The sequence below is a fragment of the Hermetia illucens genome, chromosome 1 (genome assembly GCF_905115235.1).
Source record: "Hermetia illucens chromosome 1, iHerIll2.2.curated.20191125, whole genome shotgun sequence".
In the NCBI taxonomy this organism is placed as follows: Eukaryota; Metazoa; Arthropoda; class Insecta; order Diptera; family Stratiomyidae; genus Hermetia; species Hermetia illucens.
Window position 1 is genome coordinate 108,450,453 of NC_051849.1, and position 27,173 is coordinate 108,477,625.

The window sequence follows — 27,173 nt, forward strand, 5'->3', positions numbered from 1 at the left end:
TATATACGCAACAAGCTGATGTTTAATGACCGTGTCAATTTGCATGCACTGCTACTAGCGATTTGTATTCGACTGTTTACCTCTCTCTTTCTCTTCATGTCCTCATATAAGTAGACCACAGAATATTTCATCGTTTTAGAATATCCCCACATCTGAAGTTATTTTTTCAGGGAGTTGCCCAGCATAACTTGGGCATATTTAACTTTTCTCTGAGGGTTAGTCGCTTGTTTTATTAGAATATCTCTTGTGCAGGGATCACGAAACTGGAACATTTTAGAAAAGTTTGAATGAAACGTATTCTCTATATGGGATAATTTTAACAATCTATATTTGAAGAAAAAAATTGTTCAATATATATATACGTAATTACTTCACAGCCTACTTTACTTCTAGTTGCGTTTCGAAGCCAAGTACGCATATAATATATATATATACTGTGTGCATATAAGGTTACAATGTTGAATGCAGCGAACGAAAAGACCAGTATGTCATTAAAGTAATTATAGGTAATCATCTGACTAGTCTCCAGAAAGATGCTAGAAAAGTACAAGTAAACAAAAGGCAGACTGCAGTTGTTCACTAATAGCGTTACACTCGTTCTTGACCGACTGTGTTATTAGTACTGAAACGCAATTGGAGGACCCAACATTACTTCAACTTCTCTCGTGACTTACTGCACTTGACATCAACTAAAATGTCTATCGATCTAAAAGTTAATGGAAAGCCTTACAAAGGTAAAGAATCCTTGTAATTTCAATAAACTTCACGAATCTAATGTCATTAATATATGCCTACATCCTTTCCAGTTTTTCCGCAAAACTATCCGGTGGATATGACGCTCAATACATTTATTCGGCAACATGCGAAACTACCGGGAACGAAGTTTATGTGCCAGGAAGGCGGTTGTGGGGTCTGCATTTGTGTTATAAAAGGACGACATCCAGATACTAAAGAGATGAGGACGTGGGCTACTAATTCTGTAAGTAATGATTTAAGAAACACTTTAAAACGACACTCGTAATATTATTGAATTAGCAATTTCGTGAAATTCTACAACACGAAAACATTGCTCAGGACCACTGGTAATGCAATCATAAACTTGCCATGCTCCTGAATGAAAGCCCCAATTCGAAATATTCGTGCGCTAAGAAATTTCAGGCAAGTTTTTCCCTACTCAAGTGGAATCGCCTGCATTGTCAGGAATTCACACCAGCCCTTAATAAACAATGTTATAATTACCGCCGTAGCCTCGATAATTACACTAACGCTCATAAAAAGCCTACTTCGTCTTGTAACATTATCACCACATCCTGCGCCTAAAATCAAATAGACTATGCACTATTAATATTTGTTACAATTTCGCTTCCGTGAAGTACCCAAGGCGATTTCTTAGTTACACAAATAATATTATTATGTCAAAAGACTATTAAGGGGATCAGTAAGTCCCAGTAAGTAAGGGGTTGGTAAGGAAAAAGCATTTCTGAATGCTCGATTGGAAATGTGAACAAGTCGGCAAACCGGAAGCTGGGCGCTTCAGGTATGAAAGGTTTTGTTTGCTTCTTCTGCGAGTATATTTGAGTGTAGAACTATCCCATTTGTACGTAGTCCGTTATGTATTTCCATTAACATGTCTGACTACCCACTTTAGTGTGATATTGATATTTAGTTGCAGTAAATTTGCACGGTAAAGTCAACTTTGAGCTACTGTAACTTTGTTACTAATAGTATGATTCTGATCAAACTTGGGAATAATATGCTTCATATTATGTTTTATACTGCTACCAACCTTTATAACTCTGGAATAAACTTAAGGGGAATTTTACTCAATTTACTCAAAAATATGGTAATATACTAATTAACTTAATTTGAACAGATATCGATATGGAGAGTATTTTGAGGCCTGGGCACCATATCGAGGCAGCTTCATGAATTATTTCAGATTTTTCGGTTGGGTGGTTTCTGAGAGTGGGTCCGTTAAAGAAATCATCACTTTGCACCCCTCCCACCCCCCGCCTTTCTAAGAAATCTCAATACTAAGACCGGATTTGAAAAGTACTAATCGGGACCTTTCATTTGATACCACCCATGACTATATTCGGTGAAAAACAAATCTACACCCCCCTTTTACACGGGACCGCCCCTTAACCTCAACGTAGAAGGATATCACTCACTGCATATCTGGGGGCCCACAGTTCCCACCTTCTCACCAAATTTCGTGTCAATCGGTATAGCCGTTTCTGATAAAAGTGCTTGTGACAGACAGACAGACAGAGCTTACTTTAGCTCGAAAGAAGACCTAGATAAAGTAAGCTAACTCCGCACGTGATGTAATACCTTATGGTGGTTTCACAGGGTAGGAGGGGAGTCGGGGGTGGTTTTGGTGAGTAACAATTCCGCACTCTGGCGTGCCAAAAAGAAAAACACACACTCACGCTGAACCGATTTTAATAAGGTTTTGTTTTGCAAAGAAAACCTTAAAAAACCGCATTTTTATGCGAAGATTCGTTTTCTTCCAAAATTTATTTACTTCTCTGTTTCGATTTTAATTCAATTCGTTACAAAAATGTTTAATTTGTTTAATAACGAGGCTTACTGTCTTTTGCCATCAGAAGGCTTTGCGGTCGAGAAGGTATGCGGTCATATAATTTTCTTACTAGTTTTGGCGAAAGTGTATTGCATCAAGTAAATTTAATGATTTCCTTTAATTTTTTATATATTTTTGAATTTATATTCGTGTATTTTTTTGCTTTATAATTGCCAAGACCTTTTCAATGGGTTGATGTCCGGTCCATTTGCAGGCAATGTATAATAGAGACTTAGTCCGTAAAATATCTCAATACCCCCTAACCTATCCAAAGAAAGCAAGTCGAATGGTCGCAATTCATTTGTTCTCATCAATTACAATCAATGGCACTGTGTATAAACATCCTTAAAATCCCTCGCGCTCAGTTAAAGCCTCGGCAGTAAGCAAAAGCTATTCGAAAGCTATTTTAAAGTACACCCACGAAATTTGGTGGAAACTGTGAATCCCCATACCTGCATCTAGTAACATTGTTCTATGTGGGGGGTGTATATTTTTTTCACCGAATATAGACAAGTGAAGTATCAATTAAAAGACCTTGATTAGTACTTTTTATTATCAATTCTGACAATTGGTGCAAGGGTGAAGGAGTACGTCGACTTGATATTGATCATTCCTTACACGGACTTATTCTCAGAAATTACTTAATCAAAAAATCGGAGAAAACCGCGAAGAGCTGTCTAGATTCTGAAATACTGTGCGTTCCAATATCTGCCCAAGTAAGGTCAATAATATAATATCACTATATTTTTTTTAGAAATGGACCGCAGATCGCCCTTAAGTTCACCGTAGAAGCATGATACTACAAAGTTGGGTGGAAGTTGCGCTATTCCTAACAAAGTTGTAACAAGAGAAACTTTACACTTTTATGCAAATTTGCTGCAATCCAAGGCTTTGCACATCAATATCACACTAAAGTAGCTAAGTTGCCACAATATATTCATATGCATTACGAGCTAAGTGCAAATCAGAAAAATGTCCAATTAAATATCCACATATAAGAAATTCTCAAAACCTTTCATACTTGTATCGTCGAGCTCCTGGGCATAAGACATAGGAGCCTAACTTATAAATGCCTTCCAGCAATATAATTTCGTCAACCCCGTGATTTGCAATTGCTCCCCCAGATCACTGATGCGGAGTTCTTTACTTTACTTTTCATCATTGTGTCGTCCAATACTTATCCGTCGTACCGTGACTCCTAAATCTAGACCAATTAAGTTTATTCTGTTTTCGTCAGGCGAAATTACACCCGCTCAACAACTTTCTAATTTAGTCGATCGGAACACATTTTCACTGTAAGAAAGGCTCGTCTGATATTTACGGGAGTAATCCCGTGTGTCGGATCCGAGGAATCGAATTTTTTTTGGCATCAATTGTATCTAGATATAGTGTAGAATATATAGGCAAAATGATTTTTTTATATTCGGGGACGTTTGGAAATTCTAGTGTTAAGCACGTGATAAGTCACATAACACATTTGTGTCGATCGCCGTAATAAAACTCGTATTTATCGGTCCAAATGACGTTCGAATGACGCTAAAAGGACAAGAATTGAAGCCAAGGCTTTACTTGTATTTCTTCTAAATCTAAGGTTTATGGACTAGGTATAGCAGATTAACGGTTAGTTAAGCTTTTATGGCTAAAAATCGCATTCTACTCCTTAAATGCGTTTTTCTCGAAACCGCATGTTGAAAATCGGCTGCCCCAAAGCCCAAAATCTATCCAACGAAATTCTTTGGAATTTTCACGACATATTCAGAACATATTTCTACGGTCCGGAAACTAAGATAATTGCGATTCATTCAGTAGTTCTTTTTATTCATTGAACACCAAAATTTACATAATAAAGTTTAACACGGCACCAAAAATTTGGCTTTTAATATTTTTAATGATTCTAGTTTTCGAACTGCGGTTAAGTCTGTACGTTAAAACGTCGCTTATTTTTTTTTCTTTAAGATGATCGCAGGGCCCTCTAGCGTGGCAGCAGAAAAACACCTTTTTTTGGAGATGAGTGTATAAATTGCTCTGTAGAGAGAGAGCTATCCCAAAAATCTAAACAAATTGGCTAAATTGACCATGAAGGTCCGCCCACAAAGATTGAAGCTCCGTCAAAGTGCTCGGTCGACACGTTCTTGCACGCCTCTGTGCTAGCCAGGCTCGGGAATGTGAGGGGGCTTTGTATGTATGCTTTGATCCCTTACGCTTCATTACTCAAAACAACGTGTCTATTCTAAACTCGACATTAATACGGATTTCGCGACGGCCTATCGAAGGACAAACAGAACGCGAACTAAAATTGGAAATTAAAAGAAAAAAAAAAACAAAAACGGCTTCGACCGCGCGCGTGGAGCAGTAAGTCTCCGGACCCGAGTGCCGCGATCAAGGAGGGGAAGATCCACGACGGTTCACCGTCTCAATGATCGTCTCTTCTGCCTCAGATCTTGTATGAGGCGCGGCCTCTGAGGTTCCCACCTTTCCTCGACATCCTCAGGCCAGTTATTCATTTTGAGGATGTCCCTTCTATAGCAGTTCCGCGGGGGGGGGGGGGGGGGAGAAAGGAGGATTCGAAAGGGAGGAAGTCCTCAAACTACTATTGGACTATTTAGGCATTAATATTCATTGTTCCAATCATTTTCATAACAATAATTAAAATAAAGAAAATGAAGATAAAATTCAACGAAGGAAAAGAAAAATAAAAACAATAACTCACCCAGGACGTCACTCCGAGCTCGGATTACGGCTGGTGTACAAGGTAGGTAAGTAGGTATCAGTGGCCGCTCCGAGGAGCCCAATTAGCGCTTTGGTGCGCCGTTTTGATGCCACGAACTCCTAAGACCGTGACTGTTGTTATAGGAACAGGGAAGCGGAGCTCGGATCTTCAGAGCCAGCCCGTAGCATTCACGAAGGAAAGCAGCTCTCCGACCCTGTAACTAGAAATCTCACTGAGGTCCCCAAAGAATGGTTTACCCAGTGTCCGCAGCCTGACTCGAGCCAGAGCCGGGCAATCGCAGAGAAAGTGCATGAGGGTTCTGGTGTACAAAGTTCTAAAAAAAAAAAAAAAAATTTTATATGGAAAACGATTATAAAAAAAAATTAATTCATTTATATGTAAATATTATTAGCAGGCGTATTGCTTAAACTCTTACGTAAACGATTACTCATATTATGCTAGAATCCACACGTTTCTTAGCTGTACACATCGGTCTTTTCCTATTAGCGAAGATCTTTCTAGGATTTCTCCACAATGTTTGACACTATCGATCAATCCCGTCACAAAGTAAATCACTTCACCTTCGTCGGCCTGAATTTATTCATAATACTTCCTTCCAGCTGTCAATTCTTCCTTCCTTTCCTTCTTCCCTCCCGTCTGGGCTGCTTCGCCTCCTTTCATTTTTTCTCTCCTGGCGCACCGCTTCAACACTTTCTTCTTTTTTTCTCCCTAGTCTCACTTCGCGGCTCTTCCCCGGTGCTCCTCCAACCTTCCACCTTCTCCTTTTCTTTTTCCAGCCGCTCCTAGCCTTTCTTCTTTTCTTCTCCCTAGTCTCACTTCGCGGCTCTTCCCGTGCTCTCCACCTTCCCTCTCAGAACGCCAAATCGAAACTACCCGTTCTTTTTTCCTCGCGCACCGCTTCAGTTCCCGCTACATAGCCTTTCTCACTCGCTAAGCAATGTTGCGGCAACATGCGCATGCGCCCGCGGATGCGGCAAATCATTCGCCTCTTGTCAAGATCAATTCGTTCGAATGCATTCAATTATGTGCAATCTGCGGCGAACATTAAGGCAATTGCACACTATTAAATGCATTGTTTAAGTAAATTAATTAAGAAAGAGCCGAATGAGACTTCCGCTTCCGTCGTGCAGCTGCGGTCACTACAACCCCCTTAAACTAATTTGTTCATCTTATGACGCGGTTTTCCATTCGTACATAGCTAAAAATATACATACAAATTGACCCGACGCATTTTTACTTCGCCTCTTACACAAAAGCGTATCTACAGATGTATAAATTAACGGATTCCTGAGAATACTGCTGTTGTTGCTCGGTGATTGGCCAAGAGAATCTGATGTGACGCTCTGGCAAACGATACTACCCGGCCTTGGAGTATTCAAAATAATTTGGATCCTTCCTCTCCTTTCGAAAATTATTCAGAATCCTGATGAGTTTCTCAAATGCATCTTCCTCCACTACTTTCGCTTCTACCATCATCAATGTTTCTGCTGCTCGTTCAAAATGATTGAGGCTATGGTAACTAAGCCCTAATACTGGTAAAGCACCAAAACTAAGAGCTGTGGCAACCTCACCGATAGCAATCGTAGAAAAAGTCTTAGTTCTTTGGTTTTGAAAACTGACCAGGCTTTATCTAATTATTACATCCCCTTTTTTTCTTAAAATTAGTTGAAGTACAACATTTAAAAAAATTCAATATTTACAATGAAGTAATGGCGACGACGAATTGTTAAAGGTTACTTTGTTGGCGGTGGTCTATGAAAAAATCTAGAACTGCTTAGGTAGCAATATTAACAATTTCTGCAGACACGTGCTATTTATGAAGTTCGAATAACACCAAAAAATTATATTTATCCAATATGATGAGGAATATGATCCGATTAAGATCAACTTGGATCAACGCGGCTCTATGTCTGGTCATTGCTGTAGAATATGATGGCGTAGGAAAAAGCCTCAAAAATAAGTTTAAGCTGATAAATGAAGTGTGAACAAAATGGCAGTTCTCTGATAGCTCTAGGAGTAAATAGACACTTTCTAAGCTCCGTGTACTGATTACTTGTTGTAGACTCAAGTCGTATATCCTAATTTCATACATTAAAATTATTTAACTGATTGGTAATTGTGTGTGACTTTCCAATTTGTGTACTAAACGTTTTATTATATTGTGAACCAGCTTGTTAATTAAGCTGACATAAAAACTGGCCAATCAACTAGAAAATATTTCCCTCGTTCCAGACACGACACGAGTAATTGACGCTGATATATGATACAAACAATTGAAAAACCTGAAATGTTCCCATGCACGCAGTTCATATAACTACGCTTTATGTGGGGACGACGTCATATAAGTCATTCGCCTTCTATTTTTTTTTTGTAATTATATTTGAATTTCCTTAAATCCTTAAAATACCTCCCTATATTATCCCGTATACGACTTTATACTTCTAAAATGAACTTAAGGAGATTTTCGGGTGAATTTCTAAAATTTGGTAAAATACCATTTACATTATTTGTACCAATATCGGAATAGGAAATATTTTGAAACCTTTTTAAGGTTTTGCGTGAAACAAAATCTTATTAAAATCGATTCAATGTCTGTTTGTCTGTCAGTCACACCCGATTTACATCTGAAATGGCTGTACCGAATTATGGTGAGAACGTGTGGTCTGTGTGTCCTTCAAATGTTGCTAGTGGCTTCATTCTGTATTATTTTAAAGGGGGGCTTCCTTTGTTCTTCACGGGGTATGGTCATGCGCACAATTAGTACTTTTCGAAACTTATTTCTAATATTAAAGTGAAACACAGAGGAGGTACGCAGGTGCAAAATGTGTCCCCCAAAAAAGAAACAGGTCCTGTTCTCAGAACGTATCAAGCCGAAAAATCTGAAAAAAATCACCATGATACATTTATCAGAAGTCCAGGCCTCAAAATGCATCCCGTTTTGATATCTGCGCAAATAAACTTCATAATATTATAGTATATTACTATTATATGTTCTAGAAATTTGCCCTGAAAGCCCCCTTAAGTTCATCCCAAGGGTACATTTTACATCGGCATAGCTGATAATATAGGACACAATTCTGAGAAGTTTATACTCGATCTAACTATCATCAACAAAGTTACAGAAGGGCAAAATTTCGCATTACAGATAAACTCATTGCAGTTAAAGAAGTGTATGACGTCATCATCTTATGTGAATATATATGAAGGGGGGGGGGGGGCATCCATGGGGACAATCGGGATACCGGAAGCTGTACGCTTCGGGTATGAAGGTAATGTGAGAAACCCTCTACACACGGTTTTCCATTCGTACATGGCTTAGAATACAAAATTTTCCATAATTTTTCCCAAACTCCAAGATACATATATGTACATCATATTAACGGTGCGTCGTCAGCTAAACACCTTCCCATCGTCAAAGAGCTAGCTTGAAATCGTTTGTCATATTACTTCGAATTCTCCCCCTTGCGGAGCCTTCAAATCAGGAAATTCCTTTCAATAACAGGAGAGGAGAGGCGAGAGGGAACTGTTAGTTCAAAGGACTCCGTCCGGCGCCTCACCGGTCGAGGTCTACCTTCTTTGCAACGAGAAGAACCCGAACGAACTTCGGCGCTCCTCAGTAACCTCGGCTATATTGTCTGTAGAGAGATCCACAGTGTCTAAATAGAGCTACTGACAAATCCTATCCCACCCTCCACTTTCCATGTCATTCACAACCCCATTGCAAAATGCACAATCAGGAGATGGTGCCTTTCCAATGTTGTGCAGGTGATACTGAAAATCTCCACGCGCACTTTAGAACACGCACCTAGGTTGCCAATGAGCCGCGCCGTCCATCTGCCTCTAGTTTAATTTTCCCAATAGACTCACTCATTAGTGTGCTTTGTCCTTCTTCATGAGTAACCACCTCCCTTGCGCTTGTATATGGCTTTACGCCCCTTAGCAAGAAAGACAACGAGGGATCAAATAAAACTATTAAAAGGAAAAGTTTTCAGTTTAACTATAGAATTTTATTTATTTAAAGGTAGCAAACATGTGTTTCGGATACATGTGTCCTTCTTCGGTGCTGGTTTTGTAATAATTTATTGTACTTAACTCTAAGCCTTATATACCCTTCCCTATTAGACCAATTAACGAGATAACTAACATTTAATTAATTTTTCTGAAATTGTAATACCCCCTTAATTACTTACCCTAATTACCTGGAATAAGCTAGATGAAAAATTGCCCATATGGGTGTTCAACAACCTGGCGTTACTTTGTTTAAATATTTCCAAAACTTTCTGCGGTGTCTAGTTTGTGGAGTTTATGTATTTTTTGTATCATATCCACGTTGTCCCATGAAATGTTGTGGCCGCTGTCTATTATATGTTTTGCGACTGCAAAGTTAACATGCCGTAGTGGGTTTTTGTCGGTAGTTCCACTTCTTTGGTATGTTCCTCGAATCGTGTTTTTTTACCAATCGCTTAGTTTACGATATATATATACTGGTGCATTCCGGGCATATGATTTTATGATCCCGCTCTCTTTCTCGTTGGGTTTCGGGTTCTATGCCTATTTTTATAAACTTAACGAGGATCACAATCACAGCTGGTTTAGAGACAGTGCGGTACCCAGACGCAACCAGTAAAATTCTCTGTCCTCTGTACTTGCACAGACTGAGTGGGTTGAAATCATCAGGAGACGTCATCCGCTAGATGTCGGGCCACCAATATTTGCCATTAGCTTTGATTTGCTCGAAAAAGCTCATCTTTTAATCAAGTGTCAGTCCCAGTCCAGTTCGGCACGTGGAAAGTATTGTCTGAGTGTTCAGAAGCTGTAGCTTCTCCCCCATCACACACACACACTCTCTAGTGTGCCTAAAATTTTTTTCCATCTTACGGAATTAAAGGCGCTTCTGACATCAAGTGTTACGAAAGAGCACCACCCGTCGAGCTCAACAGGTTGTGTATTTCCGATCGACGTACGGCTTCCGTAACTTGCAAGATCGCATCAACTGTGGATCTTCCTGCTCTAAAGCCGCGGGCATAATTCTCCGACAGCACGTATCGCTTCAGCGATTCTACTTCTGATGAGCTTTTCTAGCACTTTCTCAGCAGTGAATCAAGCACACAAAATGGGGGTATGAAAGTGGAAACTCAGACTCGCATTTTCCTTTGCTGATCAGTGCAAGCCGCGCCACCTTGCAACAAGAAAGGAAAATGCCCAGTTCTGAAGGATGTTAGAGTACCAGTTTGCTAAGATACCATCAGGTCTTGGCACCGTCTTGTTTTTCATACAGAGGATTGCCTAGTCTAAAGTTTTTATTAAAAAAAAGTGGACAGTCCTCGGCGGTTTTATTAGGCTTATAATTGAATTTACGATAGTGCCAGCAGCAGCACCACTATCCCCAGAAGTACCCTCTTACACGGCCTACCAGTTCCAAAAATTTTGACAAACATCGTGGTGTGTACCTTCGCGACGTTCATGCACGGGATGGCGCACACCAAGAGTTTGTGTCAGCGATCCCATGCTTCTCTGTGTCGTAGATCATAGCCAGTCGTAATTAATGCATAGATATCCACATCATCGTCATCAACGGAGCAACAACCGGTATCCGTTCTCAGCCTGCTTTAATAAGGAACTTGTAGTGACCGCGGCTGCGCGACGGGAGCGGAATTTCATTCGGCTCTTTCTTAATTAATTTGCTTAAACAATGCATTTAATAGTGTGCAATTGCCTTAAAGTTCGCCGCAGATTGCACATTATTCAATGTATTCGAGCGAATTGATCTTGACAGGAGGGGAATGATTTGCCGCATCTGCAGGCGCATGCGCATGTTGCCGCAACATTGCCGAGTGAGAAAGGCTATGTAGCGGGAATAGAAGCGGTGCACGAACAAAGCACAGTGAGAATGTTGCTGGAAGAAGAGTTTTGGCGGCAAAGGAGGAAGACGGAGAAAAGAAAAGAGGAACGGGATTGGATTTAGGAGAAGAGTTTTGGCGGAAAAGGAGTGAAGACGGGGAAAAGAAAAGAGGAACGGAATTGGATTTTGAAGAAAGTAGTTTTGGGATTTGGCGTTGAAGGAGTGAGGACGGAGAAAAGTAAAGAAAGGAATTTAATCAATAAAACTAACACGATATCGTGCTAAACTCTAACACCAGTGATTTCTAAACGAGGATTCCGTGAAAAAGTTCAAATCGCTGAAAAAAACGATCAATCATTAACCAATAATCAATGCACAGTGATTTAAAGCAAAAAGGAGAAAAACAATTGAGATAGTCGAAATAGTAACTGAATGGAATTAATATTTAATTGCAGAAGTTAAGTGTCGAAATTCCCGCGCTGTGTATAAACAAAACAACCTCATAAAACATGAAGTACGAAATTATAGATAAAAAGTGAACTAACGTTAGGTTTTTTTGTAGGACTATATATTTTGTAATTATAAATATTTTGAATTTAAAGAAAAAAATAGGTACACCACCCGCCAACCGAGCTCGGCGTGACGACCTGGGTGAGTTATTGTTTGAATTTTCTTTTTTTATTTTATTTTCTTTTTATTTTTATTTATTTTTCATTTGTTTTAGTATTTTCTTTTTTTTTCTTTTGAATTTGAACCATTGTTTATTTCTATTTTCATTTTTGGTGTTTATGATAAATCTTATGGAATTTTATAAATAATGATGACATAATCTGAAGTAGTTTGAGGACTTCCTCCCCTTAGTTCCTCCTTACTCCCGCGGAATTCATATAAAAGGGACATCCTCTAAACGAATAACTGGCCGGAGGATGTCAAGGAAGGGTGGGAACCTCAGAGGCCGCGCCTCGTACAAGGCATGAGGCGGAAGAGACGGCAGTCGAGACGGTGATCCGTCGTGGATCTTCCCCTCCTTGATCGCGGCACTCGGGTCCGGAGACTTACGGCTCCACGCGCGCGGTCGAGCCGGTTTTTTTTTTATTTTCCAATTTAGCTCGCGTTCTGGTTTTCATTCGATAGGCCGTCGCGAAATCCTACTTAAAATCGAATTTAAAATCCGGTGCGGACCCACGCATCGGAAAAGGCACGTTGTTTTAAGTAATGAAGCGTGAGGGATCAAAGCGCTCAAAGGACCCCCCCACATTCCCGAGCCTGGCTAGCACAGAGGCGTGCAAGAACGTGTCGACCGAGCACTTTGATAGAGCTTCAATCTTTGTGGGCGGACCTTCACGGTCAATTTTGCCAATTGGTTTAGCTTTTTGGGATAGCTCTGCCCTCTAGGTCGTTATCGGCCACTCAGGATGATCGAACTGATCTCCTATCCCCACTCTTAACATTACAAACTCCAGACATCCCGGTTTTGCGCCGAAGTCCACCAATTCGATATCCCTAAGAGCTGTCTGGCGTCCTAACCTACGCCATCGTTCCATCTCAGGCAGGGTTTGCCTCATCTTCTTTTTCTACCATAGATATTGCCCTTATAGACTTTCCGGGCTGCGTCATCCTCATTCATACGGATTAAGTGACCCGTCCACCGTAACCTATTGAGCCGGATTTTATCGACAACCTGACGGTCATGCTATCGCTCATGGATTTCGTCGTTATGTAGGCTACGGATAGATAAACAAATATTGCTACATATACTACACTACACTAACCAACACTGTTCATTAATAATAACACTAAACTGTTTTAATTCCTATGCTTTCTTTCAGTGTCTGACTTTACTCAACGCATGTGATGGCTGGGAAGTTATAACTATTGAAGGAGTCGGAAACAAAAAAGGATACCACCCTATCCAAACCCGCTTGGCTCATCTTAATGGCACACAATGTGGATACTGTTCACCCGGAATGGTGATGAACATGTACGGGTTGTTGGAATCCAGGAGCGGAAAAGTAAACATGGAAGAAATAGAAAACTCTTTTGGAGGGAATATATGCCGTTGCACTGGTTACAGGCCCATTTTAGATGCAATGAAATCATTCGGTGTGGATTCTCAGTACAGCAAAGATATTGAAGACCTAGAGAAGATTTGCTTTAAACCAGGCACTAAATGCTCTGAAACATGTAAAAAACGGAAAAACAAATTACATGTCGTATTTGATGACGGCACAGAGTGGATTAAAGCCAATTCTGTTGACGACGTCCTGGAACATTTAGAGAAAAATGGGAGCAAAAGTTACATGTTGGTAGCGGGAAACACAGCGCATGGGGTTTATCGGCGACATCGACATATAAAAGTGTTCATTGATGTAAATCAAGTCCCAGAATTGCGTACATACCACGTCAGTGAAGAGGAACTTGAATTGGGTGGAAATTTAAGCCTCACTGAAACTATGGATATATTGCGGTTGGTGAAATCAAAACCTGGATTCAGTTTTTGTAAAGAAGTTTTGCACCACATTGATTTGATTGCCAACGTACCTGTTCGAAATGTGAGTATGAATATTCACTGGTTTCATTTGCAAGTAGACTTCGCACTATGGTAATTAACTTTATTTATTTCATTGTTAGTGCAGTAATAAAGTGAGTAGATTCTACCATTAAGTCAAGTTATAAATTCAATTTCCTGAGAACCTTATGTAGTTTCGGTGGACTTTCTTGCTAGCTTCCAGCGAGCATGGTAATACGTGCTTAGTATAGAGAGATAGGGTCTCATTAACAGTAAGAGGAAAGTAAAACTACCGCAGAGAAAATAAACACTAGGGAAGATTTCCTATCTCATATTATCTATCACTGAATTTAACTTGCTATTTTCAGCAAGGGCGGCTAGCCATAATCTTAATAGCACCCAGCAGAGTACTCGAGTGGAGGGAAACGAACAAAGTTGAAATTTGAATTAGGCACGCATTACCCCAAAGCATGATCAACATATACATATAAATGCTTACATATATCTGTCTCTAGTAATTAATATATAAATAACTAAACAAGCTGGGAAACCGGAAGCTGGGCGCTTCAGATATGAAAGGTTTCGTTTGCTTCTTGTATAAGTATATTTGAGTGTTGAACTATCCCATTTGTACGTAGCCCGTTAAGAATATGCATTTAGCATGTCAGATTTAGTACTTCAGGTTGTAAATTTACACGGTAAAGACAACTTTGAGCTACTGTAACTTTGTTACTAATAGTATGATTTTGATCAAACTTGGAGATAATATGCTCCATGTTATATTTTATACTACTACTAACATTTATAATTCTGGGATAAACTTAAGGGGGGTTTACTCAATTTTCCCAAAAATATGGTAATATACTATTATTAACTTAATTTGAACAGATATCGATATGGAGAGTATTTTGAAACCTGGGCACCATATAGAGGCAGCTCAATTATTTTTTTCAGATTTTTTGGTTGAGTAGTTTCTGAGAATGGGTCCGTTAAAGAAATCATCACCCCTCCAAATCCCCGCCTTTCTAGCAAATCTCAAAACTAAGGCAGGCTCCGAAAAGTACTAATTAAGACCTTTCATTTGATACCCCACATGACTATATTTGGTGAAAAAAAATTTTACACCCACCTTTTACATGTATGGGGACCTCCTAAATCTCAACGTAGGAGGATATCACTCACTGCATGTCCGCAGGTCCACAGTTTCCACATTCTCACCAAATTTCGTGTCAATCGGTATAGCCGTTTCTGAGAGAAGTGCCTGTGACAGACAGACAGAGATACAGGCAGATTGACTTACAGATAGACAGACAGTGAACCGATTTTAATAAGGTTTTGTTTGCAAAACTAAAAGGGAATAAAATGTTAGATATCGCCTTCTGTTTGTAGTTAAGTCTAACATTAACAGACCATTAGCTTAATCCCAACTACAATTTTATTTTATTATGTATATATATTTCGGGAGCAACTTACTCCCTTCATCAGTACAAAGCTAATAGCTTTGCTCCCGAAATATATATACATAATAAAATAAAATTGTAGCTGGGATTAAGCTAATGGTCTATTAATTCTAAAAGGGAATGTTTTCCTCCGATTCGCGTGAGCTCACCTTGTGGTGGTATCGACGAATTGACATGTTATGATGAAGTCATTCACATTTTAGAATGCACGAAATTCACACAAAATGTTTACGTTTCACCGGACACGACTGTTTCACCATACATTTGTTGGAATTCATTGAATTCGCTTCCGTCAATGATGCGGGCAATTACCTCCCTTACATCGAAACTTTTCTTCCATGTAGAACCGACAATGCCATAAATTTCTTTAGGGTCATATTTTGGTTCTTCAAACTTGGCATTCTCAAATTGATGGAATTGCAGAGTCGTATTCGATGTAGATCAAATGTGCTCCGCATATTTATTTGATGAAGGAAAGTTTAAATTTTTTACTGCTTTTCGAGATAAAAGGCATGCTCGTCATCAACAGCATATTGATCAGTGACAAACGACGTTTTACGATGTAGATCAGCTCCCAAGATCTTCGTAGAAACTTCTTCGCAAGTTGCAGCTTTTACTAGTGAGGGACCAGGTAGGAAAATTTTACCTTGTTGTTTCACAGTAATGCTTTCGTCAGCCATCATCATCATCAACGGCGCAACAACCGGTATCGGGTCTAGGCCTGCCTTAATAAGGAACTCCAGACATCCCGGTTTTGCGCCGAGGTCCACCGGTTCGATATCCCTAAAAGCTGTCTGGCTTCCTGATCTACACCATCGCCTCATCTTCTTTTTCTACCATAGATATTGCCCTTATAGACTTTCCGGGTGGGATCATCCCACCGCCCACCGTAACCTGTTGAGCCGGATTTTATCCACAACTTGACGGTCATGGTATCGCTCATTGATTCTACAGAATCATCCATCCTCATGTAGGGGCCAACAACTTTTCGGAGAATTCTTCTCAAGAGTTCGCAATTCTTCTTGCTAGGAACCCAAGTCTCCTTTGCATGAGGACTGGCAAGATCATTGTCTTGTACAGTAAGAGCTTTGACCCTATGGTGAGACGTTTCGAGCGGAACAGTCTTCGTAAGCTGAAATAGGCTCTGTTGGCTGACAACAACCGTGCGCGGATTTCATCATCATAGCTGTTATCGGTTGTGATTTTCGACCCTAGAATTATCAACAGTTTCAAAATTTTATTCTCCAATCTGTATTCTTCCTGTTTGACTAGTGCGGTTTGATGTTGTTGGTTAGTTGGTTTTCGGTGCTGGCGTTGCCACCATATATTTTGTCTTGCCTTCATTGATGTGCAGTCCAAGATCTCGCGCCGCCTGCTCGATCTGAATGAAGGCAGTTTGTATGTCTCGGGTGGTTCTTCCCATGATGTCGATATCGTCAGCATAGGCCAGTAGTTGGGTGGACATAAAGAGGTTCATACCTTTTGCATTTACCCTTAGCATAACGGATCACTTTCTCGAGGGCCAGGTTAAGGAGGACGCATGATAGGGCATTCACTTGTTGTAGACCGTTGTTGATGTCAAATGGTCTTGAGAGTGATCCTGCTGCTTTTATCTGGCCTCGCACATTGGTGAGAGTCAGCCTAGTCAGTCTTATCAATTTCGTTGGGATACCGAATTCTCTCATGGCGGTGTACAGTTTTACCCTGGCTATGCTATCATAGGCGGCTTTAAAGTTTTTGAATAGATGATGCAACTGTTGTCCATATTCCAACAGTTTTTCCATCGCTTGCCGCAGAGAGAAAATCTGATCTGTTGCTGATTTGCCTGCAGTGAAACTTCTTTGGCATGGGCCAATGATGGTCTGGGCGTATGGGGCTATCCGGCCTAGCAAGATAGCGGAGAATATCTTCTAGATGGTACTCAGCAACATGGTACCTCTATAATTGCTGCACTGTGTGATATCTCTCTTTTTATGTATGACGCAGATAATGCATCGTTGCCAATCGTCAGACACTGATCCGCCGTCCCATACCTTGAGCCCAAGTTAATGAACCACTGTAACTGGTCGCCTCCATATTTAACTAATTTGGCTGTAGTTTTATCGACTCCTGGCACCTTATAGTTTTTAAGCCGATAAATTCCATGGACTGATTCTCCTATACTTGGTGGTGGCAGTATTTGTCCGTCGTCTTCAGTTGGCGGGACCTCCAACTCGCCGATGTTCTGGTTGTTCAGTAGCTCATCAAAGTACTCAAAGTGCTCCAATATGCCCATTCTCTCTTTGTCTCGGCAGGATGAGGATCGAAGTGTATAAGGCTTCATCCTGCTGACTTGTTGGTAAAACTTCTGCGCCTGGTGCGGTTGCTCCCTGTACTTTTCTAGTTCACAGACTTGTTGGTTATCCCAGTTTTCTTTTTACCGTCTGTAAAGTCGCGTCTTCGCTCGACGGTTTTCGTGATAAATCTCTGCGCGTGCCCGCGTTCTTTGAGAATGCAACATTACTCGGTATGCGGCATTCTTCCGTTCCGTTCCTGGCTTATCGTCAAACCAACCGTTCCGACTTTTTTTGCGGCTGGGGTATCTTTCGTCAGCCATCGCCGGAACATATGCTCCACCAGCTGTACAACTTTCCATCACAGGAGCGATTCGCGAGATACCTAACTACGACGTCCGTGCCTAATTGCAAAAAATACGACCAAAGTGCATTGTATCGTTAAATACTTCATCTTGGCGTGGCACATTAGCGCCATCAGAATCTACCAAATAAATGCAGGGTAACCGGTTTTCTTCTGCTATTTCTTAAACACGAAGAGTTTCTTCACAGTGATCGGATAGTAGCATCCACCCTTGACAGTTTTGTCATTTGCAACAACGACACATTCAACGCAATTATTTCCAAAAATATATTAAGGCTACACCAGCCGACAATATTAGGAACACTTTAATACCCCTGGTCCCTTCCGATTCCGTTCACGATACCGCCCGAATTGACCACTTCTTCTCCATAAAGTCCACACCCAGCCAAGGGACTTAACTCCGGAAATGCAGAACCCTTATCAAGAAGTAGGTTTATTCGATGCCGAGCAATTAGTTTGGATTATGTCGTTCGATCGCTTTTGGACCTCCTCCAGCCGAAACATTTGTGGTAATTTGTTTTAACTCATCGATTAAAACCTTCATCTGGGACGCATTTTCCTGTCTACAAAGGCAATGGGAAGCATAATATATGAATTGCACCTTCAGAAAATTAAGGCTAAATTCAATGGAAAATCTCAAATTCATTGTAGTATAGGTTGAACGCTGTATTTTTTATGTTTTGGGAAGATTACTGTAATATGACCACTCAAGGCGGTTTATTTTTTCTACGTAAAACCGAAGACCGGTTTGTGGAATTTTACACCCGCCCCTAAACACAACGCAGGACGACGACATTCATTGCATTCGAAAGGCCTCATAGTTCTGACCTTCCCACTAAATTGCGTTTCATAATGTTTCTGAAAAAAGTGTGTCCGATAGACAAACAGACCGACAGATAGACAATAAACCAATTTTCCATAAAATTTTTAAAATGTCTAACAGCTTCGTCCAGGGTAGAGGCAATTTAACAGGCTGCAAGGGCAGAGATGAAGTACCGCCTAATATTATTCATGGCCTGGAGGGAAATCATTAGTAGCGTTTTAAACAAGTCGGGAGACCGGAAGCTGGACGCTTCAGATATGACGATTTTGTGTATTTGAGTGTCCATTTGTCCCATTAATATATGCATATGTTATGTGAAAATATCCACTTTCAAGAGATGTTGACATTCAAAGTCTTGAATTTGCAAAGAAGTGACAACCTTTGAAATATTATAACTTTGTTCGTAACAGTGCGATTCGTACCAAACTCGGTAGGACAATGCTCTATATCATATCAATTCGTGGTACCACGATGAACTTAAGGGGGTTTTCCTACCAATTATAAAAAATAATATTAATATACTATTATTAACTTTATTTGAATAGATATCGGTATGTATGGTCATTCAGAGCCTGGGCGCAATATAGTGGCGAACTCCTGATTTTTTCAGATTTTTCTGTTGTGCAGTTTCTAATAATGGGTCTGTTAAAGAAATGATTACTTTCAACGCCCCGCACTACACCTTTTCAAAAAATGTCAAAACTAAGACCAGTCTGCATGTCTACCTCGAGTAATTGAAACTTATATGCCAAACGCCAAAAAGGCAAACTAAAACGTCCCCATGGGCCTCGCCGTTCACATAAGTTCATTTTTCACTATAGGTGGTATCATACACGTCTTAGAGTGCCTATAAATTTACTGGAAATGCGAAACTTTGACCTTCTACAACTTTGTTGATAATAATCAGATTGGCTTCAAACTTTTCAGAATTATTTCCTACATTATCGCCTATGCTGATGTCATTTTTGTAGTTCTGGTGGGTTCATGATGCTGCCATCGCCGTGTTTAACTGTTGGCTTAATATCATATTACGGGATTCTCGAGCCCTTCCTCTCACCAAGCAGTTCAAGCATCGAAAATGTTGAATTTAGACTCGTCATAAATAATAACGGTACACAAAAGCTCTTCTGTTTTACTAACCTCTTGAACTCTTTTTTTTCAAAATTGCTTTCAAAAAGCGATGGCGGTTTTAGGAAAAGTTGTTGCTATACTTTTTTGCCCAAATTATTTGCAGTAGATACTGCAGTCGTCTTAGGAGTTGTTTTTTATGGTTCGCAAAATCGGTCGCTTTGTTTGCTCCGACTGCTTTTCACAGTTCCACCACCACCTGTTTTGCGGGAAACGGAGCCACTTTCTTTAAAGTTTTTTTATTGCGGGATGAACAGTAAACGGTGGCTTTTTTGGTTTTGAGCTATTTTCTTAATGCTTTTATAATATTTAATGATCAGCTCATTCCTAATGTTTTCCACGTCAGATACCTTTTTGATGCCGTTCATCTATGATGGTAGAGAACTACGAAGATGTCAGCCGTCCGTCATCCCCTCTATGGCAGGGGCTTCATTATATAATATGATCCTGAATACAGAACACAGACTTTTTTTGCAGAACTCACTTTTTGTAGCACTGCGCAAAGTAACAAAAAGCTTACCACCCATAGCAAGAAGCATCCTATAGGATATACCGCGAGCTCAGAAATTATAGCTATATTTGGGCTCAATCACGGCTCTCCTTATGATGATTCATAAATTCAATAAAACTAATGCATACTATTTTGCAGGTAAAATAGAGAAATAGAGTGAAAACTCACATAAATTCGGTAACAGATTTTATTCTGTTAAGGGAAAGTCGCACCGCGTCCTTAAAGAACTATTGTGCCCGTAACAGATCTTAACAAAATGGACAAAGAAAATTCACAGTATTTTTTTAATTCAAGTCGAGTTTCTATGATATAAGATCCCATGTCTCCAATTCCCACAAATTCTCTGTGGAGTTCAGACCTGAGCTGCAAGCCTGTCACTCAAGGATTCGTGTTTTCTTCTGTAAAGAGCTCTTTTTACTTTCTTGAAAGTGCAGCTTGCCCCGTTGTCCTGTTGAAAACGAAGCCATCTACACATAATTCTTCTGCGCATTCAATCATTATTTGTTTCCAGAATCCATGAGCAAACAATCTCACTTTTGCCACTAGCCGCCAATCCAGCCTAAATCGTAACACTGCTTCCCACCAGAGGCCCGATTCATTCGTAATCGAAATCGTTTGTCATGCCAGTAGAATTGGAAGCCATCTAATCTATCCATATTTAACGTCTTCTTATCAATAATAAAAAGCACCTTACACCATTCGTCCTTCCATGATTGGTACTTTCTAGCAAAATTAGATCTTGCCTCCATGAAGTTGAAGTTTTCTTGTAAGCTAAACTCTTAGTTTTGATCAAGATTTGCTTCATTCGATGACCTGTGACCATGTTTGATTCCTGCCAAAATTATCCGGTTGCGTTCTCGGAGGATCAGTTTTCTATTACGGTCAGAACCAGCATATGAATTGCCTAATTTCATTGAAAAGTTTGCATCGTTATACGCACGAACGGCAGATTTATCTAGGATGTTTCCCGCTTCCCGCGCGGCATTTTTTCTACACAACAATATAACCACCGTTATATAATTCCTTAAAACAACAAACAAACAACAACAAATATACTTTAACAAAAATATACTTTTATTCCGTAAAAATTTGTTCAAAAATTCACTCAATTTATGGGAACTTCCATCCAGCACGCACTAAATATATCTGCAAATGTGCAAATAAATACAGACGACGACATTACAGCCTTATATTGTCACGTTTAAGGGGGGCAACCACATTAGAAGGCTTTTTTAAGGTTTTTGTTTTTGTTTTATGTAAACACAAAACCTTATTAGAATCGAGTCGATGTGTATTTGTCCATCTGTCTGCCTGCCACACCCGATTTATTCAGGAACGGCTAGACCGATTGTCACCAAAATTGGTAAGAACTGTGATATGTGTTCCCTTTACGTGGCGCCATTTTATGTTAAGTTTAAGGGTGGGCTCCCCATACATGTGAATGGAGGGCGCAAATTTTTTTTGATAAAATGTGGCATGGGGGGTTTCAAATTGAAGAGCTCAATTAGTACTTTTCGAAACTGGTACCATATTGGATATTGAGTGTAACATAGGGCTCAAAATATGACCATCAAAAAGTGTAACCGAAAAATCTGAAAGCAATCCCAGTGGTGTATCTCTACGAAATCGAGGCCTCAATATTCATCCGGTTCCGATATCTGAATAAACACAGTTAATAATAGTATATTAGCATATTTTAGAAATTTAGTCACAAACCCCCTCAAGTTCATGCTAGAACTACAAAATTTTGCATTTGTGTAAAGGACGACATAAGGTCAAGTTTGAAGAAAATCCAACTTTTATTAACAAAGGGGTGAAACTTTGCTATTTGTTGTGAATTTCGTGCATTCTACAACGTCGTCATACCATATCTATTCGTCAATACCACAACAAAGTCAGCTGATATGAATTTTATTTTAAGTTTTTGGGTCATTTGTATATCACTATCAATTACTGCAGACAGACTTGGTGTTTTGTGTTTTAAAATCATTTTTATTTTTAAGAAATAGGTAACAATAGTATATGGATTGGAAAAATGAACAATAAAAAAAACAATCTTTTAAAATAACAAAAATAACTTAAATCTAATGGCCACTGTGGGCTCTCAAAATTTTTGAATAACGATTTACAGACAGAGAAGAGAAACAGTAAGAAATGAAAATCTAATTTTACAATAAGTTGTCGGGAAATGGTCAAAAACCCGACAGAATTCACTTGGCCTTAGTGGCAAATAAAGAAATATAAAAAGTAATAATAAATATTTGATCGCTTCAAAAGACACTTTTAACTTAAATTATTGTTCTTAAAACTATCATAATTATAGATTTTATATTACACATTTTTTCTTTTTTTTTAAAATAACATCCATACAAAAAAAAACAAACAAAAAGCAAAACAAAGAATAATAACGTATGTATTTATAAGTTACAACTGGAGACAAAATCAACACCCGTTCAATGTATACATATTTTCAAAGCCCCACCAAGAAACAAATGGCAGGACTGAGCACGGCCACCGCTAACCGGCATCCCGCAGCCACCAGTACCAAGATTTCTCTTTTTCATCCCGCTTAATGTCAATTGCTCTCGCTCTGGAGTATCTCTAGTCGAATCCCGGAGCCCCCACTGTCAAATTCGGGGGGTATTCTATCCTTTTGTCCGTGGCCCGCCTATGTATATGATACATAACCGGATCACCGGCAGAATCAAGAATTAGACCATTCCTGTCAAGATACACGAACGCTTCGGGAGGAATGAAGCCTGTCGTGAGAGTTTTCTCGAAATACCCATCATTTGGGTAGAACGGCTGCGAAACCCAAGGGTTTTCACCATGCGAAGCAGATCGCACTATATGATTCCGAATCAATCTGACGATAACTGTATCGATTCTTGGCACAGCAGCAGCTGCATACATCACTTCATTAGTTACATAGTGCTCATAGTTTGACGAAGCAGTCCTATTAAGCCCCGTGCAAGCACGCAGACATTTCCGTTCAAAGATCCTTATTTTCTCCATTTGGCTAGCACTCAAATTAAACCAGATAGCACACCCGTAGGTAAGCACCGGTCTAACCAAAGTAAGATAGCAAATAATCTTAACCTTCCGGCTAAGATGTGGAGCATAAAAGAGTCTTCGAAGAGACATGAATGCCTTGCGAGCGCTTTCTAGCGCGACTTTAACGTGCTCGTTAAATTGGAGACGCTCGTCAAGACGCACACCCAGGTATCTAACGCACTTCTTATGAGGAATGCGCTCTGAACTATCCTCGTTCGCGACAATGTGGAAATCTCTCCAATTCCTTTTCAAGTTCCTACTGGCATACGCCAAGGAATTTCGAAACAGAATCGTTTCACACTTTTGCGCATTGATTTTCATCCGCCAACTGTTCGTGAAGAACTTAATATCATTGAACATCTTCTGAAGTTCAACTTGCACCTCAGTTACCTTCTTGTGCGCCGTGTAGGCTATCAGATCGTCAGCAAAGGCAACCAACGACCTTTTAGGAGATTTATTAAAATCGAAAGAATTGAGCAATTCGCCGGCAAATACCGCAAAAAGTGTAGGCGCAGTCACTGTCCCTTGCTGTAATCCATTTAGAACATGAAATTCTCTGTTAGTAGTGAGATTTCCGTCCGTAATAACAAAGCACTTGCCATACAGCATACTACACATCATCGCTACGAGGTGACTGGGAAACTCATTCTTCAAGAACCTGAAAATCAGTCCATCCAACCAGACGGTATCAAAGGCTTTCTCCATGTCTATAAGGCAAGCGCCTACGCACTCACCATTGTTAATCCGCCAGCAAATATCAGACGTTACCTTCGTTATTGCATGTATTGTCGAATGTCCAGATCGAAATCCGAATTGCGCGTTCGGCAATAATTCCTTCTTCTTGATATGCCCGTTCAAGGCTTTCAATACCAAAACCTCAAACACCTTGCTGATGTTAGGCAGCAAACTGATTGGGCGGTAGCTTTGAGGGCTGGATGAATCCTTCCCTCTCTTTAAAATCGGGAATACTCGGGCTTTCTTCCATTGTCCTGGAAAGAAGGAATTGTTCAATAAATTATTGAACAAAATGCAATAATTACGAATGGCAATGTCTGGTAAATGCCTGAGGACCACGTTGGGAATGCCATCCATACCGGATGATCTCTTATTGTTCACTCTTCTGAATATGGAAGTTAACTCAACACATGAGACAAAGTAATCAAGCAGATTATCACTCGGTATGAGATCAGCCTGCAACGCAGAGCTAAATTGGAGAACTGTGGTGCCGTTCAGGCTATATTTGAAATTGTGGACATCTCGTTCTACAATTTCCGAAAGTTGCGTTGGCTCTAAGTCCGTTCTGGGCCGATGCACCGATTCAAAGTGCTCCCCTATAAGTTCGAGTTTCAGAGCATCATCCATCACGATGTAATTGCCTTGCGCATCAGCAGTTACACTATTCGTGTCTATACCTGAGTCAATGAGGTGTTGTATCTCGCTGCCACCGACTTTAATTCTCGGCACAGTTATTCGTGACTTCTTCCGGAATAACGTATTTATCTTAGTAAACATGGAATCTGGATCGCTTGGTGAAATACCCTTTAACTTCTCCCGCCACTGGGAGTTCACTTCATTTACGTAATGTTGACGGATAAGATCCCGCGCGATCTTTAGAAGTGATTTGAACTCAACCAATATGGGATGATGATAGTCCCCATATCTCCGATAGATTTTGTTGACGCGAGTGAGCAGAAGGCTTTTCACTTTTTTCAACCGTTTTATGGCTGCAGTTTCATATCCTTCCATATTATTGCGAGGTTTAATTTTAGGGACGACTTGTTCAATTGTTTCCAGCGTTAAGTTCTCCAGCTTGAGAAGATACTGAAGTATTTCCTCGTTGCTCAAGTTCCTGTCACCTGGTGCAATTGTACTATCGTTTTCCCCATCAAGAGGTGGGCATTCCTCTCGATATCCCCGAATAAACCTCTCTTGGAATTTCTTCCAATTTGTTTGTTTAAAGTTCAGCCTGTGGACACCACTGTCCATCGGCAGAAGGCGAACTCTTCGTCCATCAAACAGAACTTCAATAAGAATAGCGTTATGATCGCTATCGTAAGGAAGAGTCTGTAGTTTCCGTTGAGGATTCCTAAAATTAAAGTTCAAGCGCGCGTCAGCAATGCACAAATCCAGATAGGAATTTGCCCTGGGCCAGGTTGGACTCTCTGACCCATATAATTCGCATTTATACTCTATCTGGTATTGCTCTATCCAAGATTTGAGGAATACCCCTCTGGGATTGTTTGTGGCGTTTAGCCACGAGGTATGCTTAGCATTCAAGTCGCCAGCTATAATATAGTAATTATGCAGCCTATTCAGTTCGAGTATCGTAAACAGAGAATGGAATTCCTCCCTGAACTTGGCTCGGTTGTTTCCCACTGCATAGACTGACAGAATGTATAAATTCCCTCCTCTAGGCAGTGAGAAAAGAATACATGAGACTTCGATACACTCAAAGGTTTCAAATTCAGGCCTATTAATATGCCTGAAACGATAATGGCGACCCACAAGTATTCCGGTACCACCTCCCCCATCACAATTTCGTCTATCGTTCCTCACGAATTCAAAATCCTTGAATGTTATCGAATGCCTCGGATTGAGGTGGGTTTCTGAAATCAAGACTATGTCAGGCTGTTGTCTGGCAGCGAAATCAAGGAGCTCCGCTCTTCGATGGATTCCTACGATGGAATTCACATTAATCGCGATGATCCGGAGACCATCCAGTGGTACCGCTGTGACTGCAGACCTAGCAGCGGGCATGCTGTTTGTGTAAATATTCTGTTATGCTATTTATTTTTGTATTGTGTACGTGTAGCGTATGCTGCATGTTTTCACACATGGTTAGTATTTTATTGAGGATAGTGTTCATCCCGCCACTTGCATCTTGTTGGGGCTTCTTAGCTCCCCCTTGTCGAACTACTTCTGCAAGTGGGATCCCCGAGACGATTGGTGCCGAAGGGACGGTACCATCCAACGCCGCTGACACCTTCGTTTTTTGGGCCGATCTCGGTGCTTGCTGCCTTGTGACCTTAACATTGCGGTATACAGGACATCCACGGTACGAAGCCGGATGCCCTCCGCTTCCGCAGTTAACACAGAAAGTTTTTTCCTTGCCATCTGCTTCAGTCAGCGAACATTCAGCTGCGGTATGGTCTTTCCCGCACTTTACACATCGTAAGGTCATTTGACAGTTCACTGCCGAGTGACCATAGCGCTGGCATCTTCGACACTGGACTATTTCGCCCCTTAGCAGGCGCTCAAAACGAATGGCCTGGTAATTAAGCGACCTGATGCCGATCAGATCGCTTCCCCGGCTCTCCGGGCTTATCTGCACGAGGAAGTGCGGCAGGATTTGTTTTTCCAAAACGGACCTCCTCGTACTAAACCGTGACACTGAGAGGAACTTAACCTCAGTTCCCGTCTCCCGGAGCATTTTGAGCACCTCGTCGGGCTCTTCCTCCGCATCCAAGCCTTTCAGAAGGAAGGTTTGCACCTTCTCTTCCTTTGGAGTGTAGGTGAAGTGAGGAGCCTTCACTCGCTCGAGGATCTCCCGTGCTTTTTTATAATCTGCAATTTTATTGCATTTGACTTGGGCTCTCTCGGCCCCCGTCTTTTTAATAACAAAATTTGAGAGCCCCGCGCTCCTATTAAGTAGAGTGGCTAAATCTCTACCACCTAATTTATAAACATTAATGGGGGGCACCCTTTCCCCCTTTTCTTTATTTCGGGTGCTAATTGTATCCCCAGTCGGACCATTTTTTAAATTTTCACTCGTACTTGCATTATTTTTTAAATTTTCACTGGTACTTGCATTATTTTTAACATTATTTAACATTTTTTCTTGAGTTTTGTTTTTTTTCTTTAATTTTTTGGAAACATAGACCAAAAACTCACCCA

General features: G+C 40.4%; 1 pseudogene; it reads left to right on the forward strand.

The window, feature by feature from the left end:
* The first annotated feature begins 532 nt into the window (after positions 1-532).
* LOC119655402 overlaps positions 533-27,173 on the forward strand; it is a 47,195-nt pseudogene continuing 20,554 nt past the window's right edge.